The 14650-nt window shown below is 38.3% G+C and overlaps 1 long non-coding RNA gene across 1 annotated transcript; it reads left to right on the top strand.

The window, feature by feature from the left end:
- Nucleotides 1-106: 106 nt before the first annotated feature.
- On the top strand, nucleotides 107-13251 carry LOC121108557. Its single transcript, XR_005843164.2, has 4 exons — nucleotides 107-276; nucleotides 1868-1959; nucleotides 5646-6461; nucleotides 11203-13251. It is a non-coding gene; the product is annotated as an uncharacterized LOC121108557 (long non-coding RNA).
- The last annotated feature ends 1399 nt before the right edge of the window (nucleotides 13252-14650 follow it).

Raw genomic sequence — 14650 nt, 5'->3', positions numbered from 1 at the left:
CGTGACGGGGGCGGGGCCACGCGGGTGGCTCGGGCTGGCCCCGCCTCCCCGGGGGCGCTGCCGTGGCAGTGGGAGAAGAGGGCGGTGGCTGAGGGCTGTGCTGTCCGAGCCTCGGGGCGGGGAGCCGCGGCGGGCAGTGCCGCTCGACGCTGCGGCCGGGCCGGGGTTGGGCCTGCTGGACCTCTTGTGCCCTGTAATGGAAGAAAAGTTTGAAAATGTCAGAGCACGCTGCTTCCCAGCCCGCCGGCGTTTGTTTGGCACCGCCGTTTTCTCCGCGTATGTGCAATGCTAGTTCTTATGTTCTGTTTTGCTTTGGGTAATTCTTACTGCTGAGGAGTCCACATGCGGAGTCCTCAGTACAGGAGAGATGTGGGCCTGAAGGAGTGCGTCCAGAGAAGTGCCACAGAAACGGTCCAGAGGATGGAACCACACTCCTGTGAGGACAGGCTGAGAGAGCTGGGCTGTTCGGCCTGGAGAAGAGAAGGCTGTGGGGAGACCTGAGAGCGGCCTGTCAGTATCGAAAGGGGGGCTGTAAGGAGGAAGGGGACAGACTCGTTCGCAGGGTCTGTGGTGATAGAGGGGAAATAGGCTCAAATTAAAAGAGGGGAGATTTAGGTTGGACATTTGAGAAGTTTTCTCCAGTGAGGTTGGTGGGGTACTGGAGCAGATTGCCCAGAGTTGGTGGATGCCCCATCCCTGAAGACGCTCAAGGTCAGGCTGGACGGGCTCTGAGCAGCCCAGTCAAGCTGTAGGTGTCCCTGTTCATTGCAGGGGACATGGACTAGACTGCCTTTAAGGGTCCCTTCCAAGTTACATGATTCTATGTTTCTATTCTAAATTTACCATTTGCTGGTTCTGGATGCTACCACGTGCTGACTTTGCTGCGGGTCTGCTCCCAGGTTGCTGAATGTTCAAGAATTGACTTAAAAGCCAAGTGCAAGACAAAGGGCATGGGAAAAGTGACAAGGAAACAGCTCAGGATCTGACAGTTTGACAGAGATAGGTGCCATTTCCAGTGTTAACAACAGTCACCGTGTCCAGAACAGCGATGCGTCTTAGATTCATGCCAGCAATTTGCATGCAAGTGGACGCAAAATATATATATATTCTTTTACAATCCTCTTTTCCTATGTATCTCCTCCTTTCCCCAGCAGTGTTTGAGAAATAATCTGTGCTCATTAAAATGCCCTTCTGTCTATCTTTCTACTGACATAACTACATTAGTGGAGTCCAACCTTTTCATCCTGAGAACTGAATTCATTTCCAAAAGGTTACAGTTCACAATCAATACTTTTTATCTTGCAGAGGGGAAAAATAAATGGTTTGTCATAATATTTTCTGAAGCAGATGCTTGAATTTCCTGTCTTTCACCATCTTGTATATACATTTCTGATTGAAAACCGGTCACTGACAGGCATGTAAACTTGAGAATATGAGTTACCAATATATTAATTGTTATGTTCATTACTTTTAGGACCTCTGTTGGCTCCTAATCACAAAGCGAATATTTTTTATTGTCACCATTTTAGCTGATGGTTCTTCAAATCTGCCTGTTTTCCTCCTGCCCCTTTCAATCCCTCACAGGAACTAGTTCTAGTTTTCTTTCCTTACAGATAAGAATATCTCATTATAAGTACTGCCAACGCTCATAGCACCTATCAATACTCTTCCAGTAATATGACTTGAGACAGACACCTCTTACAAAGTCAGGTGGAATCCCAGATCCTGATTTTTAAAGGGTAAAAAAAAAAAAAAAAGAAAGAAAGAAAAAAAAAAAGAATAGGCTGTGGGAGAATTCTGAGAACATCAGATGAAAATGGAAACTTATTCCTCTCCTAAAAGTTTGAACTACTGCTATGATCTACAGAGAGATCTGAGAACTCGTACCAGCAGTCCTTTGAGATCAAATCCTGCATTGATTTCAAAATGCAACAGCGAGAGCACTTGAACTTCAGTCCTGTAAGTACTTTTGTATCTGTGTACAAAGGCCCCTGGCTTACATTTTTTATTTGTGTGTAAGGCACATACCATGCAGGAAGTGGCCAAGTCCATAGTTCTCATGGTAGATCTGCTCTAGTTATTTTGAGATTGTCTGCCTGTTTTCTGAAGAGAGAGGTTTCAAGCTGCTTTGCTTCTTTAAGCTGTAAAATAAATGCATTTTTTGCTGGCAATATAAAACACCCTAAGTACAACAAACTAATTCTTCTCTTATTACAATGCATAGCATTTAATCTTAGAGGAAGAATTAACAGAAAAAAAACAAGAAGAACACTGGGCTTGTAGATTGCTCCAGATAAGTTTGTGGGAATATGAACAAGTGGGAAGGCAAACAAATGGGCTCCAGAGGAGGATGATCATGCAACTGTGTTAGGAAAAGAAAAACAGACAATAACAGTGAAGCACAGCTCAGCAGGGCCTTGAAACTGACAACAGAAAGCAGACGTTGTATGAACATTTAATAAGTACAGTCATGTTAGGAGGGCTCAGTACAAGTTCTTGCCCTCAGTTCTTGCTATCTTCTTTTTGCCTGAAAATACACTACACTCATTCACTGAATAGTCTTTCTGCAGGCTGCATTAACTCCTCAGAATAATCTTGCAGGCGTGATGTGTTCGCACACTGAATTTATACTTGTACAAGATTATTTCAAGATTGCTGGATTACAAAGCACAAAATGTCACTGAATCTAAATGCATTTGCATTCACTGATTACAGAATTCTGCATTTCAGGTTTTTGCACACCACAGAAAAACATCATAGATGACAATCAAAGACTCATAGAATATTCTGAGTTGAAAGGTACTCCCAGGGATCACAGAATCACAGAATCATGGCATCATAGAATCTTTAGAGTTGTAAGGGGGCCTTAAAGGTCATCTAGTCCAACTCACCAGCAATGAGCAAAGACATTTGCATGTATTTTCAGTGTGCTTTAGAGTGAATTATGTCCCCCCCCCCCCCTTTTTTTTCTTCAGCTGAGCTGGGTTGCCATATGTCTACTTGGTGCCCTCTGGTGGATCATATTATTAGTATGTTATTTGTCATAACAAATTTAGTAGTAAAGAAGCTTATTTTAATGGCATTCAAGCTCTCTGTCACAGAAACTTTGCAGTGTTAAATGTTTTGCTCAAATTTTCCATATTGCTGATAGTTTCAGATACAACTAAAATGTGCTGGTGTTGCAAATCCCACACAAATGTGTAACAATTTTGACTTTCAGTTACATTTCAGTAACTCAGTAGTAACTTTAGTAGTAGTGTCAGGTATGAAAGGTAAATTACAATAAGATACAAACTTCTGAATATTAAGATTTTTCATTCTGTAATTACTTTGAAATCTGGTGTGTAATCAGTTAGTTTAAAATTAAACAACTCATTCCCTAACTAGGAAGATAAGAGGTCATTACACTGCATTTTCTGCCCATGACCCAAACTCAGCTGATAATATTCCACAGTAGTAGTCCAGAAAAGCTCTTATTCAAGAGACAAAGCTAGTGGCTCTGAAAAAATCTTTGATCAGCCTTACTCCAATTGAATGTGGGTTTGGGAATGTAATAAAAGCAAACAACTGTTCTTTTAGAAGTACTCATTCTTTATGGCTACCATATAATACACAAGAACTGCTCAATGAAACCAGCAGACCCCAAATTCTCTTTTGTTCCTACTGTTTTTCTGTGAACTATAAAAGTACACACTATGTGTCATCTGGCTTCATTAACTAATAGTCCTTCCAATGCTTACAAAGATTTTGATTAAATGGTAAATAAACAAAACAGAAAATAAACAGCACAGATGTTGAGAGTGAAAGCAAAAATATTTGAAGAAGAAAACAATTCTTCAAATTTAAGTATGGTTTTTCCAACTTATCTTCTAATTTTCTTAATCTAAAAAAACACGGGAGTCTAGCTAAGTTAGAAGAAAATGTATTTTACTGCTTTAAGTAATGTAGTTTAAATACACCCTAAAAACTTGTGCCTGTATAAGCAATTTACACTGCAACATATCTTATCATAGATAAGTCTATTGGGTTGAGGTTAGCTTCAAACTTCATTAGGGTTTTGTCTTTGTTGAAAGATTAAAGCACAAGTTTTCTTGCTTTTGTTAGTACTTTACAGCTTATTAGTTAAAATTCTTAAGAGAGCAAAATTGTTTCAAGCTAGTTTTTTAAGCTAGTTTGAAATAAAGTCTTTAAGATACGTACACATTGTTGATGTGTTTATGATAATTTGTCTCTTTTTTGTACTGTCTACTAGCCATAACCAAGAAAAGTCATTGAGCTAGGTGCCTTTGTAAATCCATGCTGTGACAGTTGGACATAGTTCTCAATGTATCCTGACTTTTTAAAAGAAAATCAAGCTGCACTTACTAAGGACTTCAGCCTTCAAGTTCCTGTGTACTTAGACATCCTCTATGTTTTACTTTCGAACTGTACTAGAATAGCTAGCACACATACGTGTTTGTTTCTGCTTTCCACTGTGCTGCAAGTGAATTGTTTGGCAGAAATGAAGTGCCAAATATTCACGGAAAGAATGGCAGGATAATAAAGACTTCTTGGAGTGTGTCTCCATCCTCCACTCAACACAGAGAAATATACATCTGTTCTAAACAACTTTTATTCAGATTGTGAGTTATTAATTCAGTTTACCACTGAGTGAACAGCAATTACAATACATACAATAACAAAAAGAGAAAAAAATAAAAAAAGACACTGTGCTCACAAGCAAAAGAAGGCTAGATGTAGACATTCTGTGACTTCCCTGCCATAGCACCAACTATGCATCAGTCCTGGAATACAGCAGTATAGGAACAGACATTATCTAAGTTGTACGAACATAGCATTCAAATACTCTCAATTTGCTGAGTAGCTGGAGCACACTGTCCTTCAAACACACTGCCTTCTTACTTCTGTGGCTGTCAGCATGCATCCTGTCCCAAAGGGGGTGAGTAAAGGTAGCCTACAATAAAAATTTCCCCATCCAAGGAGATATGACTTCTTTTCAAGCATTTCTGTGGAATTTGAGGACACAAACTAATCAGACCCATAATAATGTAATAGAATCTGATCTATAATGTAAATTAAAATATAAAGTGAAGCCTACCCTTAAATAACAGAGGAAAGGCAAAACTTTTTTTTTTTTTTTTTAGTAAGAAAAAGAGGAAAATAAGAAATAAAGGCTCAGAAAAACACCATGGCTCTTTCAGATGGAAGCAATTATAGAAGATAAAATTCTGACACAGTGTGTAATAAAATTTGTGGAAAAAACGTAGGAGAGTCTTTTTCTGGAGGAGTAACAAAGAGGGAAAAGAAAGGCATGATGCCAAGAAGTGGTTACTCCTCATATTTTCCTAAGGGTGAAACACTTATATTACATATCCTACTGGATTATTATTTTTTTTAATGTATGATAATTTCTAAATGGTTTCTGGAAAGAACATAATGAGCTGGCTGAGAATCAGATCTGTAAGCAATTGCTACACTCAAGTGCACTTGTATATGAAAGGGGTGAAAAGGCCAATAAATTATTTCTCTGGCAGATCAGGAATGAGGAAGTTGAAAGATTTACCTTGGAAATAACACTGGATATACAAAATATAGTTGCAGACAAGAAAATAAAAGCAGCCCTTTTTTGTTGTTGTTGTTCACAGATTCCTTCTGCAGTCACAGTGATCATCAAAACCTGAAACTCCAAAGGCCATGGAAACTTTTCTTCTTGCTGCACAATCTCTCTGGCTTGTCTTGGGATGAGATAAGGGTTCACAACTGAAACAGGGATTTTAATAGTTGCCATGGGATGCTGCTGATGCCAGTAGTTTTCATTAGTCAAAGAACAACAAGACGAATTCAAAGGAGAAAAGGTTATTAAATTTAAAGATAACATCTCTGGCTCAGTAATTTCCTGAGCCAAAGGTTTATTACAGAGAAGCATCATATAATCTCTTTGTTCTGAATCTCCTCCACAGATTCTGGCACTAGACAAATTTAAATTTAAGTATTTTGTGCTAGATTGGAGATTTGCAGGTACAACTGTTCTTATGAGATACTTTTCAATTCACTATTACTATTGCAGCTATGTAATTGTGTGGATATCTTGCAGACTTGTAATACAGTTCAGCAGGTGAAAAAGAGACTGCTAGTGAAGAGTCATCTTTGTACAAACTGCACAAAAGTACTCTGTGGAGCACCAACAGTCCACACACCATAACTAGGATTTTCAGCACAAGTAATGAAAGGATTTAGCATATATGAAGATTGCTCCAAAAATAATGCCCTTATTTTATGATGTTGGTGCTATGGCAGTAGAAGTTGAACCTTCCCACCAGTATTCCATTCCATTTTGTTGCTATGTGACAGATGGCAGCAGAGGGGCACTCTGACAAAATGGCACCTGACATAGAGGGATGAAGCAAACTTGTGTTGAAAAAGAGTGTTTTGTAGCTGAGAACTAGCTCTACCAAACAGTGGTATTGTGCTCTTTGTAACTGTTGTAGTTTCCATGGAAATAGAGAGGAGACATTACTTGCAGAGCCTACATGTATCATCTAATGGTATGGGTCACATTTCACCAAAGACTTGTAGTCCAGTAGAACAGGAATTAATTCCTGTTCTCATACTACATTTCTTCTCAGTTTCTTCTTCTAAGAAACAGAAACATTTCATTCTACCATATCTATAGTTGAAGAATGCCGCATATCGGGCAGATCAGGCTACACATCACATGTTCTTCTCAAAATCTGAAGCATGAGAGCAGCTTCATGGTTTATTTCAGAGAAAAACAGAAACATCCTTTGTTTTCAGTCCTACATATCCCTCTTAGGCCTCATTTGCCGTACTGCCTTTGAAGGGAAAGAAAGAGTCTATTCACTCCTAACAGACCACCATGCTAAGTCTTTAAAAATGGTAAATGTTTATAGCTCTGCTACCTTCATAATGTGCTTGAGATGTTATAACAAGGATGACCTATCTGTTCTGCCTTCAGGGATACCAGCTCCCATCTTGCTGGTTATATAGTTCTTCAATTGAAACACTTCAGTGATGCATAGTTATGAAGGACAGTACTCCGCAGAAGAATTCAGTCCTTTAGTAGAATCATCACTTAAGTCAAAACAGCCAATATGATTTAATAGAAAGTCTTTAGATGAAACTAGAAGACAATTGTGTTGAAGAGGAAAATCCTATTTCACCTTTTATATCAGTTTGTTCCACAACTGAACTCAAAAGAAAAAAAAAGTCTTTAATTATGAAACATAATTGGAAATTAATTACTATATGTGGTGATAAGACTGTTACTCTAAAGAATATCAGGCAAGCAGCTAGCAACTATCAGAGGTTCTATATATATTTCCTTTCAACACAAGATAAGGTGTATAAAGTTTTGTCAGTATTTCATGTAAACCTTCTGAAACCATTCTCGTCAGAAGATTTTACTTGTATGTCTTTTGATGTCTGCATTGTTTCCTGCTTTTTATCATTAGGGAATGGTTCATGAAATGCTAGTGAAGGTAGACAGCTGGATTTCTACTTCATCCGTTTAGTGGGTCTTCATCAGGGAAAGATAGCTGCTCATTACTGGATTGAGTGGCAACCCAGTAATCAAGGCATTTTATGCTTATTTCTATAAGAAGAAAATGATGGGATAAGCAAAGTCAAATTAGTGGCCAGCGTTGAACAAAAGGAGCAGCACAGGGATACACAGAAGGAGTGTTATCTACCATGAAGATTTAGTACTGAACATGCGGCAAAAATGAACCTGGCACAAGAGTCCGGACATTGGGAGGATGGGAGTGGGATGAGGAATGCAGCTGGGACAACAGGGAATACCACACCTACACAACAGCCAGGGTGGTCTACATCTGCTTCTCAGCAGAGATTTGTGCTTTGCTACGGCAGCAGAAGAGAATATAGAACACTGGAGGGCACTACTCCACCCATGCACATGTTCACCTACCAGGGTGGGGAAGCAGGGAAGAAGATGAAAGCACCAATGTGAAACCAAGCAGTCTTCTTTCTGCCTTGAGAAAATATTTCTTTGATGCAGTTTTGAACACAATGTCCTATTCCTTGAAAATAGAAACAAGGACCACGTAGCAGTTTCCTTCTGCACAGTTTGCAAGCCCCGAGTCTGAGGCCCTTCAAGACCTCTTTCTGTAGTCATACGTCCTCAGACACCCATTTACCCTTTCTTCTTGTTATGGCTATTGGCTTTCTTCCTCATAACTGCATTCTAGTTCCCTAGGTGGGTGATTTTCATACAAGACTTACTTACATCTTTTTCAGCAGAAAAGAATTTAAGCAGAATTAGTACCTCTAGAATCAGGCAATTTCCACCCAAGAACTTGCTAGTGAATTGAAGTGTCTAAATTCGGTCATCCTCGTTTTAAAGGGTAAGCAATTCTAAACACTAGAACAGAGTACACCAGCAAAACAATTCTAAATGGAGAAGAATTTTCAGACTTCCTGAAACAACAAGTTTGAACTGGAAGCTACTTCGGTACTTAATAGTTCAGCTTGCTGGAAGATGTCACTTCCTCATTTCTTCTCTCATGCTTTAAGCATTCATAAGTACAGTTCTTTATTTCTCCATACACTTCTACTCAACTTCTCCTCCTATAACAGAGATGCAAAAAAAAAAAAATCATGCTGAACATTAAGAAGGGCTATGGGAGCTCTCAAATGAAACTGTATTTTTGCCTTCTACTACTTTCCATTGGAGTATAGGGACCAGGAGATAACCTTTCATTCTGACCCACTGTGGTTTTGCTTCGGAGATGGTAACATGAAAGTAACATGTAAAAATCTCTAGCGCAATACATGGAAAAGTAGTGTAAAATGTGCCTGGAGCAGGAAATGGGAAGTCAAAGGAAAATTACCTAGAAAATGTGGCTTTAGAAAAAGAGATGAAAAAATACACAACAGAAAAAACATTCAATTATCTGCACAGTATGTAGGTGAAAGACACCAAATCTGTTCTCTAAACATGATATTGTTTGTTATATTCCACCTACATTAAGTAAATTCAAATTCTAAGTCTCCAGACCAGAAATAAAACTCTACGCTTACCAGATCCTTATTTTTTTTCACTTAAAATTACCTTCAGATTTTTGATGTAAACTTAGTTTTGAAATTGACTTAACATAGCTGCAGTTAAAAAAAAAAAAAAAAAGTGGTTTTAGAACTTCTTTACGTAAACTGACTTGTGGCCTGGCCTCGACTGGCCCACAGCCCCATGGAGGTGTGCAGTACTGAGGCTGGGACTGCCCCAGTGCTCCCAGCTGCTGGGGCAGTGGGAGAGCCCTAGTTGACTCCCAGGAGACCCAGCCTTTCCCTCACTTGCTCTATGCTTGCTCTAAATCCACAGGTGGAAAATGAGTATTCATAGATAAGTATTTGCTTTGTGGTATAAAGAACAATATTATTAGCATTTGTCGGTGTTGAAATAATACACACACACACACACACACACATATGTGTATTTATATATTTTATTCTAGTACAGTAAATGAAAATTAGCCTTTTCAGTGGTAGTTCCAGCTGCAGGCACAAGAGGTAGTTGTTTTCATAGGAAACTTCCAGCAGGCACTAAATATTATTTAACTTGCTTTTATGTTCAAGGTAAGCAATAGCAAGCAGTTACTTACTTCTTTTTCTGTGTTAGATGTAGAAATATATTTAGAAAAAGTTGTAATAATTGTAAAATTATTATCTTATAAAAGATGTAACATGGAGAAAGGAGACAGCCATGAGTTAACTTACAATGGACTATAGTGAATAACTTGCCCAGGGCATCTTAAGGGTTGAGCAGGGATGAAAAGTCCTGAGAATATTGTGTTCTGTAGACAAAAAAAATCGATCCTTGTATGCATTTATGGGGCCAGACAATAAACAGTACCGTTAATTGTGTTGATATGCATCAATGACATTTATTCAGCCTACACTGAATCTAGTAATTCTCTGTATGAGTTTGGAACTGTTTTGTTAGTTACTTCTTGCTCTCTGCAAGTTAGACCATTAGTATTCAACAGTCCAGAAGGTGGACTGTTATGCCCTCAGATCCTGTTAAGTTCTGCTTAGTGTACTGTTTACATTATGTGTTTGGCTTTTTTCTTGTTTTCCAATGAGAAGTCACGGGGAAGAAATACATAAATCTATTACAATGTTTGGATTTGTAACTTTTTAGGACTTTTTCCCTTTGTACACATAATGGAGAAAATGTAAGACATTACCAATAGTTATTTTTCATAGGGGTCCTCCCTAACATTCCCTGTTTAACAGCTACACAGCAAAAGAATTATCAGCTGAACACTTTTAAAGGAGAGTATGAATGATATTTTATTAATGCAAATTTGAAGATTATTTTATATACAAGCCTAAGTCAGATTATTATATTCTAGATCAATTAAAATATTCCCCATAATTTTCCAACAGTTACATGAACATAATTTTTCAAAGGGCAGTAGTAAACATAGATATACTGTTACATAGACTCACCATATCCAGTGTAAAAAAATAAGTCTTTTCTTTCTATAGTCTCAGGAGCAACTGGCAAGGGATATGAAGTGATAAATACTGAGATCTGGCTTTGCATGTATGTTCATTAGTTCACCCATTAACTTTAATATAGTTATTTACATGAGGGTTTCTTGCACAAATAAGAGTTTTGGAAGAAGAAATTACTTTGTCACATTCTGTGGCCCAGAAAGCTTTTGGAGGAACTGCAGTCAGTGACAGGCTTCATGTTTTTTCATATCTCCAGGTCAGTAAGAAAGTTGTTTTATGGAGACAGGCCATAAGAATTTCAAAGGAGTCTGAAATTCTAAGTAGTTACTTGCCATCAGTTTTCTGAAATGCTATGAAAAAGTTCCCCTATTCTGTTTCACTTATGTGATGAACCTATATTTCCTGTGATGGAGCCTTCCAGCATTTGCAGCATCAGCATATACAGCTATTCTGTGATCATCAGTCACTGTGAAAACTGGCAGATTCCTTTATCCACTGAACTAATCTTCTACAGGAGGCTTGGTTCTGATTCGTATCAGTTCAATTTTGTTTTTAAGTTTGATGCTTTAAGTACACAATCCCTGCCACAAATGATTTTTAATTGTAGGCTCACACATGCAAAATACCAAGTAAAGCAAAAACAAAACTATTTTTTGTTGTTCCTCCTATTATTCATTGGCTTCTCAGCCATCCACTGTGTTTCAACAGGTGCTCAGGATGCTGCAGTTGAAAGTGAAGAAGTATTGTTTGAGACAGCGTACTTGACAATATTCTCAGAAATCCTTGATTCTATCCCACTATTTCACACCACTGAGAGCATGAAGACAGTACATCATGGAAGTGCAAATCCTGCACAAGGAAGATTGTATTGGTTCATTATTTAAATCTGCATTTTCCTACAGACTCAACAAGAGCATGTACTAAGCAAAACCAGTGCAGCCTGCAGGAGCTGAGCAGGACTTAAAATGAGCTGCCTCTCTCACCAGCCAGAAATTGATGTATTTCAAGCAGAGACATCCCTCATCCTGCCCCTAAGAAGCAGTGAGGCTGCAAGCACTACAGCAATACAAATTCCTAGTTACAAATTCTGTGAGCACAGTTCAGTTACCCCAAGAGAGATTTGGCTCTGGTCTCCTTTCTTGGCTCCTCATCCTGAGGGACCCAGCTACCATGGTTTCAAAAGCAGGGTTCAGGGCTCAGCTGGCATCCCTGCTGCTGGGTAGAAAGACATTGTGCTGTGTATCACTTATTTTTTGTACTTTTTTTGTTCTGTTTTGTTTCTGTTTGCTCTAATTCCAACCCCTTTTCTATTGAGCTGTCTTTATCCCCACCCATGAGTTTTACTTTTGTTTTTGCCTAATTCTCTCCCTGTCCCCCCGAGTCCCTGCATGGTACAGAACTGCCTGCCAGGTTAAACCACAGCAGAAATGTACCAGACAGAAAGGTAAACAAAGCTTGCAGAACCAGTGAAAATAAGAAGATGATGAATTGTGATAACTACTTTAAACTCAACACCTCCTAATGTAGAATAAGGCATACGATATTTAATGCTATGCACTTCAGTTTTTACTGATTTAGAATAGCAATAGAAAAAAGAGCTGAACACAGGAGAACATCTTTGAGGCACTGGGCACTGATATACTACAGAACAGAGCTAAGGTTGAAAAATAAATCCGACCCTTAATAAAACAGGAATGTTTTCCAAGCTTTCTTTTCAGCTATATTCTTCATATTTTTTTTCTGAAATTTAATCTTAAGTGGTGGTTTAAAAATGGACATTTGCAGTGAAAATATAATTTAATAGTGAAGTACCAGTAACAGTAGTTCACCAGTGACTATGAAGACAGCTGTGAAAACTTAATAAAGCCGTAACTCCTCATATATATTGCTATTTTAGCACCATGTGGACTCAAATGTTTAATTAAAATAATTGCCTATATGGTTCTGGATCGTCTTTTTATTATGAAATGGAGACTTCATGTGGCCTTCTACCTACTTCTTACTTTAATTAAGCTGAGCTGTAAATCTTTTTTTTTTTTTTTTTCCCCCACTGTTAGTTCAATTTAAGCTCTTCTCTTTCCTCCCTTCCAGAGTAATTATCTCCAGTCAGGGCATCCATTTTTCAACAGTCTATTCCTAACTATGCAGAGAGAGTCCCATATATGTGACTTAGATTGTTGTACAAGCTAAATCCTGGAAGAAAGTATGTTTTCCAATCTAGTCCTCCCCACAGACCAAATAGAATATGTATAGAATATGTATTGACTCCTACTTCAAATGAAAACTGTTCTGTGCTGTGACTACCGTTTACAACATCATATCTTCAAGATATAATGACAAACAATCCCTTATGTTGATACTTATTTGATTATTGCTATTAAAATTCAGTGTATTTGAATTTGAATTCATGTCAGTTCTACTCATGTCTTGCCCAAGGATGCTGTGGATGCCCCATCCCTGGAGGCATTCAAGGCCAGGCTGGATGTGGCTCTGGGCAGCCTGGTCTGCTGGTTGGTGACCCTGCACACAGCAGGGGGGTTGAAACTGGATGATCATTGTGGTCCTTTTCAACCCAGGCCATTCTATGATTCTGTGATTCTGTGTCTTATATTTTATGCTAGATTTAGCAATTGTGTATTTCCTGTGCACGTTTAACTAAGGATTGGTGTAGGATTGCTGTTCGTCACACTTTTTCCGATGTTCTTGAAGAAGTCTGTCTCGACGGCATGGAATAAATAACCTATTATCCCTCAAAAATGCATCTGGACATGTAAGTCTTTATTTGAATTGTGTACTTTTCTCTGAGATGTTCACAGGTATTATTATAACGGGATGGTCTACCCCATTAGAGGCAGAGCTGGAAAAATTCTTGTTTTATCAGATCCAAGTGGGAAGCATCAAAGGCTTTCTATGCTGAACCAGTGAGGTTTAATTGCACTGCAGCTTTCACATGGGGAAAGATTATTTTTATGAGGATACTATTACAAGAGAAAAGAACCTGTAGAAAAATTTTAACCATTTTGCACAGGTAGGATCAAACTACAGTTAAAATGGGACTTGTGAAGATTTCAGGACAACAGACCCAGATGCTAGTAGTGGTGACAGCTCTGTGCGCTGCTAAGTTTCCAGTAATTTATTCTAAATTACTGAATACCTCTTTTGGATATTGGTAACTAGATGGAGTGTAGGACTGAAGAAACTGAAGTGAAAAGAAACTTCTTTCTCTTTTAATAGCATGAATTTAAAAAATCACAAAAACAGGACTACGAGAGTGTGGAATAAGCTAGCAGAACTACTTTAGCAGCTTTTGCTGGGAGACTAAAACTCATTCAGAAGTTTGGGCTACTGATTTTAATACCCAGACTCCAAACACGTGACTCAAACGAACACCTGTTCTCTTTGCAGTCACAAAACGTGAAAATCAAAGAAATGGTTGTGTTTTTCAAGAACTTAAATATCCCAAGTGCCACAACTTTAAATTTGTTTGTCTCTTGCATGCCACCACGTGACTTGCATCCATCTCACTTTCTCAGGTGTGTCGCTTTGAGAGCAAAGTTTAATGATGCCCTTTTGCAATTCACTGCAGCCAAATTATTTATGCTTGAGTAGAATTTTATTGCACTTTAAAAATGCAAGTTTAATCCTACCATCTGAGCTTTCACAACTAATTTGGCAGAATCCCACATAGGCTGTTGTCTAAAAGGAGCAGCAGGAGAAATTTTTTGCTTTCAACAATTAAGTATTTCTATTTTGCAGATTCCATGGCAAATTCTTTCTTCGATTTGTGTTTTAATTTAACTTAAAGTTAGCACAGATATTGTAGAAATTTGCTTTTGTAAATGCATGTAATGTCAATGCCTAATCTTTCTATGCACAACGAGTAGCTTTGAAAAAATACACTTTTGCATGCACATTGAAAATCCTGAAAAACAAAAAGTGCTGTATAATTCAGAAATTAAAATCCATGAGTGCCTTTACTGATAAGAATATATTAAAATAATTTTCATATGTTTTTTGAATAGCAAGGAACCAAATGAAAGATTGACTTCAATCAACCTGGCTAAACTTTTGGAAGTATGTTATTTAATTTGTTAATTCCCTCCAGAAGGATAATCAGTGCACTGAAGTGTGTGCCAAATGATGGCACTTCCAACAG

This window comes from Gallus gallus, chromosome Z (genome assembly GCF_016699485.2).
Source record: "Gallus gallus isolate bGalGal1 chromosome Z, bGalGal1.mat.broiler.GRCg7b, whole genome shotgun sequence".
NCBI lineage: Eukaryota > Metazoa > Chordata > Aves > Galliformes > Phasianidae > Gallus > Gallus gallus.
Note: the sequence above shows the minus strand (reverse complement) of the source record. Positions and strands in the feature narration are given on the sequence as shown.